Source organism: Eschrichtius robustus, chromosome 5 (genome assembly GCF_028021215.1).
Source record: "Eschrichtius robustus isolate mEscRob2 chromosome 5, mEscRob2.pri, whole genome shotgun sequence".
Lineage (NCBI taxonomy): Eukaryota > Metazoa > Chordata > Mammalia > Artiodactyla > Eschrichtiidae > Eschrichtius > Eschrichtius robustus.
Window position 1 is genome coordinate 58,307,328 of NC_090828.1, and position 19,853 is coordinate 58,327,180.

Here is a 19,853-nt window from a genome sequence, read left to right on the forward strand (position 1 = left end):
GGGGTGTGAATCTGAGAGTGTCTGCAGTTTAAGCCCTGGCATAATGTCTAGTACAGTGCTCTACTCTGTGTTCAGTAAACAGATGTTGTCAATTGACAACCCCATTGTAGAGTAACACTTGTTTCTTCAGCCAAATTCACTGTATCTGCATAGTTCCATTGTTCTTTGGGGCTCTCTCCTCCTTAAAATGATGGATTGCCAAGTAATAAAAATGCTTTCACCTTTATCTCCACCTATCTCACCAACTTTACCTCTTCTTTTATTGCCAGGCTCCGTGTCACGTGATCCATCCCCCCATCTCTCATTGGCTTCCTGGTCTCAGCAGCTCAGAGCCCTTCTGGTTTTAAAATATCAGCAAACCTTGCATTATAATCATTGAGGTTTGCCGATTAGAGGAGATGTGGATTGTGTTTTAATTGTTCAGAAATAATAGCATCCTGACTGGCATGAGTCAGGAAAGTCTCCCCTGAGCAAAGGTAACCCAGCTGGGAAAAATTAAGAGGCAAACTCAGCGATAAAATCAGGAAGATTAGCAGGGGGATTATCATCTTCTTTGCCTAACCCTGAGATTGATCTCCAAAAACAGAGTCCTAAGATTGAAAGGGGTCATTTATTCTTTAAAAATACCTAGAAAATTAATGGTTTTGGCAAATAGCACTTTTTTCAAAAAAGGAGGTGATGCATGGTTTCTCTTGTCTCTCCATGTACCATCTATTATCATGGTGCTTTCTGTGACCCACATTTCCCTCTATCTGCAAATCAGAACCTGAAAGCACGCAGCACCTGGAGGAAAAGGCACTCGAAGAATAACAAGTAATGTTTGTCTTCTCTGCATAATTGCAAAGTAGTATGAATGTTCTCCATGATAGAACCAGAAAGATATTACACATAAAATTCATTGAAGAACTTTGCAGCTCAGGATCAAGTTTAATCGACGAGATGTGACCTGTACGAATTCCATTTCCAAAAGGGTGCCCAGGAAGTTTAGGACTGTTAAGTTAGAAATCTGAGTCCATGATTTTGTAATTTTCCCCTGCATTTTATTACCGTTGCAATTTATGTATCATTTATGTTTAAGGTTAGTTAATATTAATTTTGTTCTTCTGACTTTTTGGCTAAATTATAACTCAATAGAGTTACTAGCAGACATTGTGAGTCATAGCACAGTTACCGTCACTATCGTTTTTGAACCATAAAGATCTAAATCGAGTCCACTTGGACCTGTCCCCCACCCCCCCAAAAATAGTCACAAGTCCCTACAAGGTGGTGTAGTAGAAAGAGCCCTAGAACAAAACCTAAGAGATCAGGATTCTAGAGCCTGACTGCTCTTTGGATATTGTTACTTCACGAGCATGAGCGCAGGGACACCATGGATTGGCTCAACAGTGCCCTGGTGAGGACTTGAGAAACCCTTAAACAAAATCATTCATAAGGAAGCATGAATGAAGCCCATTGCCTCCCCATTTCCTTCTCTTCCTCCCCTACAGATCTACCTCTTTAAATTTAAACTGAATGTGATTAAACTGCCATTCCTCTGTGCTTACAATAATCATACTCCTTTTTTTAGCTGTGATTTTACATTAAATAAATAAACGATAATTTGGTTACCTTATTTATCCAAGTATTGAAGCCTGTACTTGGAAAGTCTTAGAATGTAAAATGCTCTAAAATCAATAGGTTGTGAATATTTTGGCAGCAATATTTAGAAATACAATATGCAAATTTTTATTTCCTATACCAATAAGAAGGATTTACAATTTTATTTCAGTGAAAAGCAAGGTTATAGATGATCTCCTTGTAGAATGCAGCAACACATGAATAAAACAAAGTAAACAAGTTATGGAAATTTCTTTAGCAATGTGCCGCTTAATTTACTTCAACAAAATAAGGTTTGAACTTTTTCCTTTTTACAAATATTTTACTAAGAAATATGAAATGTGAGGCTTTTATTTCCAACAATTTATCTGAGGACTTTCCAGCATTACTTACAAAAAAAACTCACAAATATCCATTCTGTATGGGGTTAGTTTCAACTTTGCATATCTTGCCTTTTTTTTTCAATGGAACGAAAGGAAATGATGGAATCCTTCATTTTGCAAAGCCCAAATCAATTCTTTATTTATAATAAGCCAACTCAAAAACATACTCAAGGCTTTTATTCCACCGTGAAAGAAGCAGCCAACTGGCTAACATTACATTGTCATTGCAATTTTTTCCAACGAAGTGTTTAAGTGAGCTAAGCTACTATTCATGTGACTTTATTTTGAGAGCTTCAGTGAACACATATTTTTCACCTTGAAGTGAATTGCATTTGAAGGGACCAGTCATTTTGGAGTCCTGAGTTTCAGAGCTGGGATGGCTGAAGGAGGCGTGGCTCCTTCCTCCTGCTCCAACGGCTCGGTCGGTGCTCGCCCCTCTGTCAAAGCACACAGCCCGCTGAAAACCAGCCGTCTTTGTTCTACCATTAGGGGAGCTCCTTGAGGAGAGGAATATCTTATTTCTTTTGTTATCCTGATATCTAACTTGTCTTTTCAAACGTGATCAATAAATTGTAAGTGAATAAATAACTCCTGGCCCAATCCCCTCTTGTCACAGACGATAAAAAAGAAACCAATAAAAGAACAATGATATGTGTTAGGTCGCACAGTTGATTTGAATCGGGACTGGACAAAAACTCAGATCTTTTGATTTTCGTGCTGTGGAAATCTCAGCCAGCAAGTCGAACGCAGGTACCAAAGTATAGAAAATGGATTGAATGTAGTTTGTGGCTTGTGATGCCTGACTTCTATACCTTTTTATGAAGATGTTGCCCTAAGTCTTATGAAAGTAATGAATTATTAGTGTCCTAGTCCATGGAGATGCCTAGCATGAAAGTCCAGTGCTTCAGAGCACAGTAGATTCAAATTCCAGGTCAGACACCAGCTATGTGGCCTTGCTAAATTCCTTAGCCTAATCCTCGGATCCTCCTCTGTGATGTGGACAGAATAGTAGCTATACTATTATACTTATTAGTATTATTATTATACTTATACTATCTTAGAAGTTATAAGGACCAGACAAAATAATACACGTAGAGCACAGAGCACAGGGCCTGCCGCATCGTTATCAACATGGCAATAATTTACTTTGTAGGGATTTGTTAAGCCATCACTTGAATAAATGAGAAAAACAGATCCCACCAAAATATATATTTAAAATATGTACATGTATAAATGTATACCTTTAAACATATCATTTAATATGCACATACTTTTATATTTTTAAATACTTACATATGTACAGTATATATATCTATATATACACACACACAGAGGGGAAAATTCTGGAAAATGTACAAAATATTAAGATGATTGTGTCTGAGTATTGAAATATTTTTTATCTGTATTTGCATACACTTTCTACAATAAGCATGAGTAATAATTGTGTAAAATAAATTTAATATATTTTTAAACAGAAATATTGGCTTTCATCAATCTGGTTTAATATCTCATTTACTGGGGATAAATTCTAAAATCACTTTCCAATGTGAGCAACAGCTAAAGCCAAAGTTATTGGAATTTTCCCCAAAAATATTCCCGGGGTTTTTAATCTTTAATTAATTAATTTTTGCAGTTATTTATTTTACTTAACATATACCATGTGCCAGGTCGTGTTCCAAGTGCTTTATAAGTGTCAACTCAATTAAGAAAGAGCAATAACACCTTATCTGAGGAGAGAAATAGCTAAGTGTGGAGGTAAAAAAAATAGCTGGAATACAAATTTTTTTAAAAGGTGGTCTAACTTCTGTCTTTTAAGATCAGAGTAATGAAAAATACAGGAAAAAATACAAAATTCCTATAACTTGCTTTACTCATATATACATAATAGCCACCAAAATGGTCTAGCTTAAGTATATTCTGCTAAGAAATTAGTAATTATTTTCTAAATAATTTGGACATGGTTTTATAAGACATAATTTTACAAGGAAATCATCAAAACCTACATAAACCATGTAACAGTCCCCTAATGTATATTATTTTCTCTCTAACCAAATCTACCAATTGCTGTTCTCTAAGTGAAATTCAAGTACAAAATTACAAAGATGATAATAAGATGAAGAACTAGTTCTCATTATCTCCCCATCATCCTCTTCTCTGCACACACAAGGTCCCCAGGAAGCCAGCAGGCAGGACTCAGTAACTGCGGAGGTCACAGAGGGGGCACAGCAGTGGGTAAGACTCGAGCTGGTAGTCAATATGATATACCTCTAGAATCAGTATAATCACCCTGAATAACGCGGGAACATCGTGGTAATATATGGTGGGCTATCATTTATCCTTGCTCTTCCTTATGGAGCTGTGATGACCATAACTCAACAACAAATTTGTCACAGAACCATCTAAAGGGGCAGGGGACCCGGGGCCCAGGGCGGGAATCAGCTTGCATAAGTCTGTTCTGGGAACATGAGATTTTTTTCTAATATAAATCCAAATATATTCATAACCATATTTGTTTCCCATGTTGAAATGGCTACTCTTAAATAGCGGTGCTCCAAAGGCACCAAACTTGCCGACTCGGACACCTGAATGCGGAGCAATAGAAAGGAGGCTGAAGCCCCTTAGGAACAGGAAGAATCATTATTCGTCTTCCTGAGCTGGGTGCCACCGAAAAGCCACAGTGAAAGTCAGCGGCCAAAGCCCAATCTGGAGAGGGTAATTGTTTCCCAACCTGCCCTAATGTCCATTTAGCACCAGAAGATGTGCCCGTGTTCAAAGCTTTAAACTATAAGCATTTTGATTAATGAAAAGGCAGAGCCAGCCTTAGTTTTCCCAATGCTCACTTTCTGTGTGTGTGTGTGTGTGTGTGTGTGTGTGTGTGTAGGAGCGAATGGCTGCACTGGTGATTATTTTCACATTGAGAAAGAAGAGAGCAGAGAATTATTAAGCCATCTCTTTCTAGGGGTAAGACAAAGGAGCTTTTGCAACTCCATAGAAAAAAGCAGAAATTCTTAGAGAGTTTTTCTTAAATTTCTTTCAAAATCTGTATACATGCCAGAAAATATGCCATAGTTCAAAGACCCCTGAGTCTGCAGAGGGGTAGGGCTCTGAAAACAGAATAATAATGAAATAGAAAATAGGACCTAGTGTTTAGAATTCACCACACCAAACCCCCAACCTTCTAACCCATTACTGACAAGGAAACAAAGATCCAGAAAACTATCCCAAGTCTGACAGTGAGTTTCAGGCACAGCCGGGATTAGAAACTTACTCCATTTCCATGGTAGTCCGTGCTGTTCTAGGACCCAGCCTGCAGACTCTCGGCCCAGTGTTCCTTCTGCTACAAAGGGCTGTGTCATAGTAGGGAATGGGGAGCCACTGCAGGTTTTTGAGCAAAGGAATGACATGATTGTCTCTGTTTGGGGAAGATTGATCTGGCAGTCCCTTATGTAAACTGGGTTAAAAGATCAGCATTAGCACAACATATCATTAGTGCAGGGCCATGGGAACAGGAGCTAAGGGAGTAGAATGGAAGGGGCAAGAAGCAAGAGGTGTTCCAAACCTGCTTGTCTGCTGCACAAGAGCAGGGCCAGTTGTATCCCCGGTTCCTAGTACAGCCCTGGTGCATGAAAGGGACATAGCAGCTACTGTTAAATGAAGAGATGAATTAAAGAAGTAGAAGCAGTCAAAAATTACCTCGAGTTTGCGGGCTACATGGCTGAGAGAATGTTGTAGAAATTGGAACAGAAATTGGTGGCTGAGCAGTGGGGAGAAGATGGAATGTTGGGGATCATCCAGGGTGGCCCTAGAGAGGGCTTTCTAGAACCATTGACACAGAAGTTATCGATGAAGCCCTAGAATTAACGAGAATGTCATCGAATTACAGAAATGGAAGAAGGGCTGGAGACATTCTTGGGGTTAATCTGTGAAGCTATAGTGTGCACCTGGGTCTGGTGTTTTAGACTCATGGTTCTCCACAGATGGCTGACCGATAGAACCATTGAGTTGGTGTTTCGCAGAAACAAGAAGCAGCGCTTCAGACCCAAGCTCAGTGTCAGTGTGAGATTTTCGAACAGGAAGACTCAAGCGTATGCTTGCAATAGCAATGAGAAAATTTCAACTTGAACTTTGAACTTGTCCAGAATTTTACAATGAGGAAACCTTAAGAAAAGAAAAAGAACACTATTTTCATTTTAGAATGTATAAATTTTGAGTTTCATGGGGAGGAAATATTTTCATTTTGAAATACATACAAAGATGGGGGTGGGGAAGGGATCATAATCTTTGTGGTGATTGAGCCAGATGGCAGACAAGCCCTGACATCCCCCTACCCACCCCACACACCTCCAGAAGTGGCAGTGTGTATATATGCATCCTTTCTGTAGGAGCCCTGGGGGGGCAGTCACCTACATACCTGCTGTTGGCCACAGCAACCTCCTCAGTGTAGCTTTTCTGCTCCTTCCATCCACCTGGCCCATCAAATATAGGCCAGACCTTTGAAATGGGCCTTTCATGTTCTGTGGTTACTACTTCTTAAGGTTATATAGTCCTAGAACGATAAAAATCAAAATTCATCCACTCTTAGATCTGAGCATGACCTTGGAGGTGAACTAGTTAAAACTCCTTGAGGGAACTGGGAACCAAGTCTGACCTCCCCTCCAAAGATAGAATGGCTAGTTTTTTGGCCAAAGCTGGCCTTCCAGGATCTGAGGCTGAAAGTGGGACTGAGTGTGGATCCTGCTGTAGAGCGTTCAATCAGGAGGACAGCGTAGGGCAATGAGCTCGAGAACCACATCCTCACAGTTGTCAGACACAAGTACAAACAGGTTTCAAGTAGGAAGTGGGACCTGGAGAAGCGTGATAAGGTGACTGGACAATCTCTGGGGTGTGTGTGTGGGGGGGGTTGCTTGCAGACCCTTGAGGGTGAAGGCTTCCCCCGCCCCAGTAACCTGGTTCTGCTGTGAGCTAGGGGCACCCACTTCCCCTGGAGAGAGATTTCTCCAGCACTCTTAGGATACTAGAGTTAACTCCCATCACTAGTGGACATAAGGGTTTTGGAATAAAGGGGAAAAATACAAAAAGATCACAAGTATTAGCTAAACGTGACGGAACTACGCACTTATTATAAAGAATTATAATATTAATTTGCCAAAAAGGAAAATTGAATCCATCAACTTGTGTTGGATATGTATAAAGGTATCTAGCTAGCTTTCAATTATTTTTTCTATTTGCTTACTGACTTCTCTACCCACCTCCATTTCAAAAAATTATGTATTCATTTGTTCATTGTTTACTCAGCAAATCGGTATTGTTTGCCTAATATGTGTTAGACCCTGGATATACAATAGCTCAGTTTTCAAAAAATGATTTTAGTCTACTACTAATATGAATCCAGCTCATTTCATCATTTATTCTTTCTTTTCCTAAGAACAACTCTACTGTCATAGGAGAAGAGTCATTTCCCTTAAGCTGAAGTATCTCTTTTTGGGAAGAGTATCACTGACATTTCATGTACATTCTTCCTCAGAGTAAGCAGGAATTTATAATCTGTCCCTTAGGAATCATCAAAAATAATTTGAAAATCACCCTAGCTTATCTTCGCTTCTGACAGGAGTTTGTTTGTAATATCTTTATTTTCCCTGTTCAGTTTGTCTTGGGTTTCAACATTATTCAGTCCTTACACTCGACGTCTTCCCAGCCTCCATTCCATACAACCTTCTTTCAGCACTTAACCGAACCGTGGATGGTGATTTTACGTTGACTTATTCTCAATGTGATCTTCAGTAGGGTCAGCAGGCAGTATTTTCTGCAAAAGGCATTTTCTCCTAACTTGAAAGGAGAAGAAAGTTAACTCTAGTTTCCTGTGGGCCAAGTCCCTTGTGAATTCCAAGAGGGAGAAAAAGGTTAATTGTTAGCAGGTCTGTGCATGTGTCGCTTACAACTCGCCACTGGATCCCTTCAGTCTCACACCCTTTCAGCAGCAGCGTTTAGCACAATGAGACCAGACGGAGTTTTTTATTGCTTTCTTCAATAAGATACAGGGTGAGTTTAAAGAAGACGATCTTTAAGATTTATCTCTGCGTTCTGGCATAAGAGTTCAATAATTCCTTTAATCCACGTTGTCATCTCCCTTGGCCTTTTGCTTTACTTTAGCCTTTTAACATCTCACCTTACTTTAATAGCAATTATCAGAATCCATATACTAATTCAACCTAACAAGAACTCTAGTAGTATGCACCTAGTCTAAGAAAGGCACTGAACCTGGCATTCACATTAGACTTCATAATGATACCATATTTCACAGGCAAATGATCTGTTTTCAATAACTGCAATTTAGCTGTAATTTATCTTTAGAAGATCTCTGACAATAAATCAAAAGAGTTAATTGGATTAATTTTCCTTAAGAGAGAATTAGAGTCTTATAACATCCCTTAGTACTAGTTGAGGCAGTGGGCATAAACTTGCAAATGTACCATAGAAATAATTTAAATTTAGTAAACAGGATCAGCAGAAGTAAAAGCCAGGCTTTAAATGGAATTCATGTATTCTAAATTTCTTCTAGAATCTTTAAAACTATATATTTATCTAGCCATCAGTCTGTCTCTTATCTATCTCTATATATTTGTAGATATATTTTTAAATACACTTTGTTCTTAGAATTGTCGTTGATTTTCTATTTCAAGAGGCACTACACACAGGCTGTATTTCTAGGATGTTTTGGGTTAGGGCAACAGCATAGCATTTCTTGAAATTTCACAAAATCTCTACCTAGAGTAACTCTAGATAAACAGCAAAAGAGATGTGGACGTTTCAATACTTGTATCTTCACCATCCTGGAAATAAATCAAAAGAATCATTTGTCTTCATTTCATAGGTTTATCCTGTGAAATGGGATAGGACCTCCATACATCATGTGGTTCATCCTATATCTGAAATCGTAACCATCTTTAGAATCATATACTTGGTATAATTTTTCAACTCAAAAGCTTCTTAGAAATCCATTCATCCATTTTTTCTGAACCATCTTCCAAAGAATAGTCACGTACTTCAACATGCTAATAGGTGTTTGGGGAAACAGTTTCTGTGTGGAAATAGTTGGAAATGTCCCCTCTGAAGGCTCACAGTGGACATTAGCATATTAAAGGCTCAGCAGACCTGCAGTAAAACAAAACAAAACAAAACAAAACAAAACAAAACAAAACTCTGCTGGTTGGGGAGGGTGGGGACTTTTATATTTTATTCTCTAAATATATTTTTACTTTTTCCTATTTTATACAAAAATATATGGTGTGCTATCTGAGAAAGAAAGGAAGAAATAGATGGCAGAGAAAGTGGAGAAAAGGAAGAGGGATAGGGAGAGATTTGATCAGTCCCAGTGAGGAATGGAACTTTAAGGATTAAGAGACGTGTCTGAAGAGCATTTTTGTGAAGTTTTGTAATGTGAGGTACTGTATATCTCTTCCTCAAGAGTCACATTACTTGTCAGGGCAAGAGAAGGAAGAAAGGGAAAAAAGGGGGATAGAAAGGAAGAGGGCAGGAGAAAAAGAAGAAGGGAAAGAGGGGCACAGAGAGAAGGAAGGAGAGAGAGATGGAGAAACCTTGTGTTTACAAAACCTATTTGATTGTAGAACTCTTGATTCAAAGAGTATCTACAAAGGCTAGTGGAGTGCTGGTAAATGTTTAACAACCAGCTCTTGGGAAAGGGTGGGGCCCTGATTTGGAGCATTTACCAACTTCCATGGTGTGAATACTTCCAACACGGCCAATGTCAAACACAATGTGCACTGCCTCACAAGCTTCTGGCTCCAGCACACCACTGCCAGTGAGCCTCGAAACAGGGTTTTGGAACCATTGAGCTGGCGAAACTTCTTCTTCCAATCTCCCTCCTGTACATAAACATTTTCAAGAGGAGCAAACTAGGCCTAGAGAGGTTATTTGACTGTCGAAATCATACGGCTACTCATCTTTAGTGATATCTAAACTCTAATTTCTAAATTCGATGATGATTTCATACTATCTAATGTAAAAATCTAGCTATGTGAAAGGAAGTATAGTATCATAGAGCCCAGTGATAAGGAAGACCCTTCCCTTAGAAATACGAATAATATCTTTTAGCCGCTCAGCTCCTCTGCCTACAGATGGCATAATTTGGATACTTTGTGTCTATTACCCATACCTTTTAAGAGTAATAATAAATGTCGGTTCATTCATTCATAAATACTTTTAAATCCTTAGTCAAAAGCAGCTGTATGACAATTTAAAATGTTATTCTGAAGTCATTCAAATCTCATTCAAATTGTGAAATCTCTCAGATCTTGGTCTTGAACTGAGGTCAGAGGAAGGACGCTACTTTAGAATCAAAGGAAAGTTAACTGTAACTTATTTCAGTGGTTTTGTTGTTCAGCTTTTCCTCTCAAACCATAATTCATCTTATATTTTTTACTTGCCTCATCATATTTTCAAAAGACAAAGATTTGTTGAGATACAGGCTTTTAAAACATATAATTGTTTTGATACATATTTACACACATATATATATAAATAAACTTGATTTTGTCTGTGGAAGATGATGCTTCCTTTGGGTTCAAAGATGAGAATATACATTTGCTTGTACTGAGAGTCATTATCCTTTGTGGCAGAGACATCCCTGTGAGCCCTTCTATAAAAGGATTTGTTATATAAATCCCAGGTTCTTCCCTGACTGGCCTCCACTGATCTTAGACAAGTCCCTTAATCTCTTATAACTTTGATTTCCTTATTCATGAAAAGAATGGGATAATAGTAAATCTATACTTTATGGGGTAGTTGGTTTCAACTGCACAGATTTTAAGAACTGGCTATTAAGTTTGTGAATTTCACTCTAACTTTTGGCCATTTTACAACATTCTGACTCTTTTCGCCAAAAGCTTGGTGAGAAAAAAAAAACTAGAGCTAAAATTTGTTTTCTTTAAATTGTCTGCAGATTGAAATCAGGCTCTGGCTGAACCACATTTTACACCTCAAGGAATGATATGTTTAACATTTTTCTATGGTCCCTTTTCCGTAATGATGCATTTCTGATTTTTCAGAGACTTTAATGAAATTCTGCAAATTTTCAGAGGTTTGTAACTTGAAATTTTCCTTTATCCCCAACTTTCTCCATAGTTGCACAGTGATTGGTCCTTTGACAATGCATATGCATCATTCAGGAAGACAACTTCCTGAGAGTTACCTAGCTTTGCTGCAAAATTCTGAACAAAATAGGTAACTGTAGGTACAGTGAGCCCTCCTAGGATTGATATTCTGTGATCATAGTCATTGCTCCATTCAGGTGTACTCAAGTAGGTTTATGAAGCAGCTTGTGAGTGCATATATTTTAGAAGAGAGAATTTTGGTGAAAATCCTGTAAATGATGTTACATTAAGAAGAAGAAAAACTGTACTTAGTATTTAAATAGGACTTTACGGTTTACCCAGTATTTGCCCATGTTGTCTCATTAAATCCTCACAACAACCTCCATAAGGTATATCATCTCCATTTTATGGATAAGGAAGTTGAGGTTTCAAGAAGTTGCCTTATTCAGGTCAGTGGAGGCCTGTCAGGGAAGTTTGGGACTCAAATGCTGTGAGGACTAAATGGGGTTAAATACAAAAAGCAGTTAGTACACAGAGAGCACTCAGTAAATCCTAGCTTTAAAAAAATAGATTTGTGTGGCTATATGGTCCCCTTTGCTGACTAAAGGAATTAATCAGACTTAAAACTCTGCTCATGCAGCAGAGGTAACAAATTAAACATATATGAAAATTCCACAGTCACTACCATCTCTGACACCAAAAACACTATTGTCAAGCAGTGTTAGAGTATTGGAAAGTATAGAGATTATATAGAAATAAAAATATGTATAAATATGTATAAAATTCATGATACTTGAATTTAAACATTAATCCCTAAGACTCCAGTCCAAAATTTCTATGACTCTATAATAATTTGGTACTAGATATTTGATATAATGAGTTTACCAAAGATAATTACTCAGTTTAGTTATCTCAGTTTTTTCCTTTTAATCTCAACATAAACCTAGTCTAATATTAAAATTTCTACATTAACTCCAGGCGCACACAGAATGTCCACATAAGGCCCATCTCTTGGGGCTTAACCGTTCACTCCTGTCTGCAGAAATCTAAAGGCCACCCCAGGCCACCAACTTAATTATAACCAGGATGCACACCAGAGGTGAAAAGCCTCCTAGAGCAGTTTTTCAATCATCATCTCTCCAACTGACCTGGACTAGTGACACGAAAACCAGCAATTAAAAGCCTCAAGTTTAGAAATACATTCAGTTTCCCAAGTCCCCAAATGGCAAAGGTTAAGTGAATTATGTGGAGATAATTCGCCAAGATCCCAAGGGAGGGTCCTGCTGACTTCTGATTGCTGGCTGTTTCAGTCTCATTTTTTTCCTTCCCAACTGATATGCTTCTTGCAGTAGTGCTGCCAATGTAAATATCAGAAAAATGAGAAAAGTTGCAGACAGGGAAAATAAAAACCGTACAATATGTTTTCTACGAGAGGCCATGTGATTAGCACACTGTGTTTCAGTTAACACTGAAGGCTTTTTCCTCTAGCTGTTTTCAAGAATAATAGTGAGTAAATTTACACTCGCCTCCATTAAAAATGTTTAAGATCTTTATGGTGTTGCTTTGCTACTTAAATTGGAGAGCGTCGCTAGGCATCTTACTGTGTGAGACCATAATGGGACCCGCAACTCTCCTTCAGGCTGAATTAGAACCACCCATTACACCTCGAGTTGTGTGGTAACACCTCCACAGTGTTTCCAATTAACTTTGTAAGTTTTTAATCAGTGACAAATGCATCTTTGTAAATTCAATTTACCTTTTATTGCAGCACTATAAACTGTCTTGCTGCATTCCGGTACTTTGTGAACATTTTACTTGCTACTGACATAAGACAGCTGTTGGACCTACAACAAAGGCTAAGCTTTATGAGTTACCTGAATTAGGATGTAGGTGAAGTAATTAAACCCCAAAGAGAAAGGAGGAGGAAACAGATAGCCCTCCACCATCCACACACACCAATACGCAGGCAGGAACTCCTGAAGCAACTGTGAAGCTGAAACATTCAAGATTAAATTCCCAGAAACTCCCTTCTTTGATTGTGAGTTGAAAATCACATTATGTTGAAAGAGGTAGATCAGTGAAAAGGTCAGGCACATTTTATTAATAAATCCATACTGATATTTGTTTTTCTTTTTAATCAGATTCAAATGCATCCTGTTAAAGGGCCACGGGTGATTAGGTCATAAATCTAAACGACCTTGAAGATGATGAAGGAAATGCTTCTCTGTAAAGCGATCATCATGCTGCCTGTTTCATCATTTACACATTTTTACAGGTGCAAGGAAAATGTTTAATTTCAAACTGCTTGCAAGACTCAGAATAAAATATTACTTTATAGGATCTTCAGATAATAAAGTAAATGAGCTAATAGCACACCTGAAAATACAGGGTTTTTTGTTTGTTTCTATCTTTGCTCCTAAAATAATAAAACGGCAAAAAATTAGGGGAAGGATTAGTGTGTTTGACCTCAACTATACTGACTTCAGGATTCTAGCTTAGGTTTTGTTTTGTTTGAATATTACTAATGACACGTTCACTCACTGCCCCTTGATGAAATTATGTCATTGTGAGTAATATGGTCATGAGACATATCTTTTGTTTCATATTTAATCAAAAGTCTGCATTTTTATAAAGGCAGGAAATTTATAGATGACATTTACCATTTTTTTCCTTAAATACTGAAGAATTCTTTTGTCTTATTTTTAGATTCATCACTCAACCATGAGACATTTACATCTGTGCCTTGCTATTACCCCACTGAAAATATTGTAAGTGTTGTAATTTGTCAGGAGTTTTTGGACCCTGGCATTATTCTAATTTATTTATTCATTCTTTCATTCATCAATTCACTTATTCATCAAGTATGTAATCTCTGCCTCGGATAAACAGTGACTGAAGATATGGCCCCTCTCCTGAAGATCAAGGATTATAAATGAAAGACAAATTTCAGACCTATATATATTTATGTGTTGTTTATTTCAGATGTTGATTTAGACTTTATATGTTTTTTAAGTGTTTTTGAAAATCAGCCACGACCTAAAACTTTTCATTGAATCCATACATTATTACCATTTCTAAACTGTAGGCTTGTCTTTCTTTGACCTTTTCTGAAGGGCATACTCTTTTTTTTTTTTTTTAAACATCTTTATTGAAGTATAATTGCTTTACAATGGTGTGTTAGTTTCTGCTTTATAACAAAGTGAATCAGTTATACATATACATATGTTCCCATATCTCTTCCCTCTTGCATCTCCCTCCCTCCCACCCTCCCTATCCCACCCCTCTAGGTGGTCACAAAGCACAGAGCTGATCTCCCTGTGCTATGCGGCTGCTTCCCACTAGCTATCTATTTTACATTTGGTAGTGTATATATGTGCATGCCACTCTCTCACCCTGTCACATCTCACCCCTCCCACTCCCATATCCTCAAGTCCATTCTCTAGTAGGTCTGTGTCTTTATTCCCATCTTGCCACTAGGTTCTTCATGACCTTTTTTTTTTTTTCCTTAGATTCCATATATATGTGTTAGCATACTGTATTTGTTTTTCTTTCTGACTTACTTCACTCTGTATGACAGACTCTAACTCCATCCACCTCATTACAAATACCTCCATTTCATTTCTTTTTATGGCTGAGTAATATTCCATCGTATATATGTGCCACATCTTCTTTATCCATTCATCCTATGATGGACACTTTGGTTGCTCCCATGTCCTGGCTATTGTAAATAGAGCTGCAATGAACATTTTGGTACATGACTCTTTTTGAATTATGGTTTTCTCAGGGTATATGCCCAGTAGTGGGATTGCTGGGTTGTATGGTAGTTCTATTTTTAGTTTTTTAAGGAACCTCCATACTGTTCTCCATAGTGGCTGTATCAATTTACATTCCCACCAACAGTGCAAGAGGGTTCCCTTTTCTCCACACCCTCTCCAGCATTTATTGTTTCTAGATTTTTTGATGATGGCCATTCTGACCGGTGTGAGATGATATCTCAATGTAGTTTTGATTTGCATTTCTCTAATGATTAATGATGTTGAGCATTCTTTCATGTGTCTGTTGGCAATCTGTATATCTTCTTTGGAGAAACGTCTATTTAGGTCTTCCGCCCATTTTTGGATTGGGTTGTTCGTTTTTTTGTTATTGAGCTGCATGAGCTGCTTGTAAATCTTGGAGATTAATCCTTTGTCAGTTGCTTCATTTGCAAATATTTTCTCCCATTCTGATGGTTGTCTTTTGGTCTTGTTTATGGTTTCCTTTGCTGTGCAAAAGCTTTTAAGTTTCATTAGGTCCCATTTGTTTATTTGTGTTTTTATTCCCATTTCTCTAGGAGGTGGGTCAAAAAGGATCTTGCTGTGATGTATCTCATAGAGTGTTCTGCCTATGTTTTCCTCTAAGAGTTTGATAGTGTCTGGCCTTACACTTAGGTCTTTAATCCATTTTGAGTTTATTTTTGTGTATGGTGTCAGGAAGTGTTCTAATTTCATACTTTTACATGTACCTGTCCAATTTTCCCAGCACCACTTATTGAAGAGGCTGTCTTTTCTCCACTGTATATGCTTGCCTCCTTTATCAAAGATAAGGTGACCATATGTGCGTGGGTTTATCTCTGGGCTTTCTATCCTGTTCCATTGATCTATATTTCTGTTTTTGTGCCAGTACCAAACTGTCTTGATTACTGTAGCTTTGTAATATAGTCTGAAGTCAGGGAGCCTGATTCCCCCAGCTCCATTTTTCGTTCTCAAGATTGCTTTGGCTATTCGGGGTCTTTGTGTTTGCATACAAATTGTGAAATTTTTTGTTCTAGTTCTGTGAAAAATGCCAGTGGTAGTTTGATAGGGATTGCATTGAACCTGTAGATTGCTTTGGGTAGTAGAGTCATTTTCACAATGTTGATTCTTCCAATCCAAGAACATGGTATATCTCTCCATCTATTTGTATCATCTTTAATTTTTTTCATCAGTGTCCTATAATTTTCTGCATACAGGTCTTTTGTCTCCTTAGGTAGGTTTATTCCTAGATATTTTATTCTTTTTGTTGCAATGGTAAACGGGAGTGTTTTCTTAATTTCACTTGCAGATTTTTCATCATTAGTGTATAGAAATGCAAGAGATTTCTGTGCATTAATTTTGTATCCTGCTACTTTACCAAATTCATTGATTAGCTCTAGTAGTTTTCTGGTAGCATCTTTAGGATTCTCTATGTATAGTATCATGTCATCTGCAAACAGTGACAGCTTTACTTCTTCTTTTCCGATTTGGATTCCTTTTATTTCTTTTTCTTCTCTGATTGCTGTGGCTAACACTTCCAAAACTATGTTGAATAATAGTGGTGAGAGTGGGCAACCTTGTCTTGTTCCTGATCTTAGTGGAAATGGTTTCAGTTTTTCACCATTGAGGACAATGTTGGCTGTGGGTTTGTCATATATGGCCTTTATTATGTTGAGGAAAGTTCCCTCTATGCCTACTATCATAAATGGGTGTTGAATTTTGTCGAAAGCTTTCTCTGCATCTATTGAGATGATCATATGGTTTTTCTCCTTCAATTTGTTAATATGATGTATCATGTTGATTGATTTGCATATATTGAAGAATCCTTGCATTCCTGGAATAAACCCCACTTGATCATGGTGTATAATCCTTTTAATGTGCTGTTGGATTCTGTTTGCTAGTATTTTGTTGAGGATTTTTGCATCTATGTTCATCAGTGATATTGGCCTGTAGTTTTCTTTCTTTGTGACATCTTTGTCTGGTTTTGGTATCAGGGTGATGGTGGCCTCATAGAATGAGTTCGGGAGTGTTCCTCCCTCTGCAATATTTTGGAAGAGTTTGAGAAGGATAGGTGTTAGCTCTTCTGTAAATGTTTGATAGAATTCGCCTGTGAAGCCATCTGGTCCTGGGCTTTTGTTTGTTGGAAGATTTTTAATCACAGTTTCAATTTCAGTGCTTGTGATTGGTCTGTTCATATTTTCTATTTCTTCCTGGTTCAGTCTCGGCAGGTTGTGCATTTCTAAGAATTTGTCCATTTCTTCCAGGTTGTCCATTTTATTGGCATAGAGTTGCTTGTAGTAATCTCTCATGATCTTTTGTATTTCTGCAGTGTCAGTGGTTACTCCTCCTTTTTCATTTCTAATTCTATTGATTTGAGTCTTCTCCCTTTTTCTCTTGATGAGTCTGGCTAATGGTTTATCAATTTTGTTTATCTTCTCAAAGTACCAGCTTTTAGTTTCATTGATTTTTGCTATTGTTTCCTTCATTTCTTTTTCATTTATTTCTGATCTGATCTTTATGATTTCTTTCCTTCTGCTAGCTTTGGGGTGTTTTTGTTCTTCTTTCTCTAATTGCTTTAGGTGCAAGGTTAGGTTGTTTATTCGAGATGTTTCCTGTTTCTTGATGTAGGCTTGTATTGCTATAAACTTCCCTCTTAGAACTGCTTTTGCTGCATCCCATAGGTTTTGGGTCATCGTGTCTCCGGGCATACTGTTTGAATACTGTGTTTATTCTTCTGTATGTATCATAGGCACTTTTTTTTTTTTTTTTTTTAAAGTTTGCTGAACCTCCCTCCATCCCCACTGGTTTTGCCCTTTTTTTTTTTTTTTTTAATATATATTTTATTTATTTATTTATGTATTTATGGCTGTGTTGGGTCTTCGTTTCTGTGTGAGGGCTTTCTCCAGTTGCAGCGAGCGGGGACCATTCTTCATCGCAGTGCGCGGGCCTCTCACTATCGCGGCCTCTCCTGTTGCGGAGCACAGGCTCCAGACGCGCAGGCTCAGTAGTTGTGGCTCACGGGCCCAGTCGCTCCGCGGCATGTGGGATCTTCCCAGACCAGGGCTCGAACCCGTGTCCCCTGCATTGGCAGGCAGATTCTCAACCACTGCGCCACCAGGGAAGCCCACTTTTTTTTTTTTTAATAAATTTATTTATTTATTTATTTATTTTTGGCTGTGTTGGGTCTTCGTTTCTGTGCGAGGGCTTTCTCTAGTTGCAGCGAGCGGGGGCCACTCTTCATCGCGGTGCACGGACCTCTCACTATCGCGGCCTCTCTTGTTGTGGAGTACAGGCTTCAGATGCGTAGGCTCAGTAGTTGTGGCTCACGGGCCCAGTTGCTCTGCGGCATGTGGGATCTTCCCAGACCAGGGCTCGAACCTGTGCCCCCTGCATTGGCAGGCAGATTCTCAACCACTGCGCCACCAGGGAAGCCCCATAGCCGCTTTTGATAGCATATGAATTCTTTCTAATACATATACAAACTAGGCAGAACACAGTTTTGATTTCATTACCCTATTTTTCCCCATTCTTTATTATAGGTATTAAAGAAAGAAGAAAATTCCTGACAGGTTACTGTATAGCTACTTTAGAATGTAGGACCTAGACATGAAAAGGGACCTTTCAACTTGCTATCAACTGATGATTAGTTTCTCACCATTTCTTCTGAGTGCTCAGAATAATATGGCCAGGTGTAGGAGAGGAGTTTTAGCAGAGAGTATTGAGTTTATGTTCTTTATCCCACAATATGATTTTCACCCAGTTGCAGGAGCACTCCAGTGATAGCCCCGGGACTTGGAGGACAAGAAGACTTATGCCCTAGCACAGCACAGTCCTTAGATAGGGAGGCCGTCAAGGGGGTTACTAAGCGTGGTTCCCCACCCTCAGTTCTCAGCCCAGCCCTAACAAAACCAACCCAGGGATGTTCCCATAGAGGTGGAGAGACAGGTGGCCTCCCAGAACTCAGGCTTTCATGATCATCTCCCAGGATGTCATCTGACACCCCAGCAAGACACCAGAACATACCTTAAAGTTGGGACAAATCAAAGACGAGATTCAAAGGCTTTGCAGAGGTTCCCTGGTGCAGTGAGCAAACTGTAAAAAGCTGCCGCTTGCTGATAGCTTGAAATACACAAGCAGGCATGGCGCTGTCACAACAGCCCTACATGGTTGATAAGGAAGCAGAGGCACAGTGATTTACCTGGAGATAACAAAATTCTGGAGCTGGAATTCATAGCCGTGTTGGCTATGAATTCCACAGTTATGGACAGTATTGCAGACAGTATAACAGCCCATGCTCTTAACCACTATACTAACTTGCCCATCAGATGCCAAAATGTCACACTATCTCTGAAGCCTAAATCCTTATTCTTTAAAATAAAATTTTAAATCTGTGATATCTCTTGAGTAACAAAGTTTACACCCCAGAAACCCATCCTTATGTGAAAACTAAATAATTGTTGCTATAGTTCAATGCCATTTCTTTTTACTTTATGCTGCCAAGCTATGTTCGATAGACGCTATTACCGCTGTAGTAAGTATGCATTAGAATTAAAGACGCTCTATAAAATAGCAACGAGTCTGCCCTGTTTCGTTGCAAAACATGCCTCTAATTTAGAAAAGTAGATTAATTTTCCCCCCACTGGATTGTTTCCGTTTAAACCATCTTACAACCAAAGCTACCTTACCGTAATTTATGTTTAGCTTTTTTAATAAAAGGCTTCTAATAATGTCTCTTGCATATGAAGGACTTTATAGTATTGTATGGGATATGCAAATTGTTTTCACCAAAACAAACTAAAAGCAGGTTTGTACATATTCTGTATTATTTAGTAATGTAAAATTCTAGCTCTTGAAGTAATTAATTAGGGATCATTGGGAATTATCATTTTGGATCATGGTCAGGGAACATTTTAAAAATCAGTGAACATTGAAGTCTTCACTCTCTCCGCACCCAAAAAAAAAAAAAAAAAGATTAAGAACAAATTCCTCGGGTA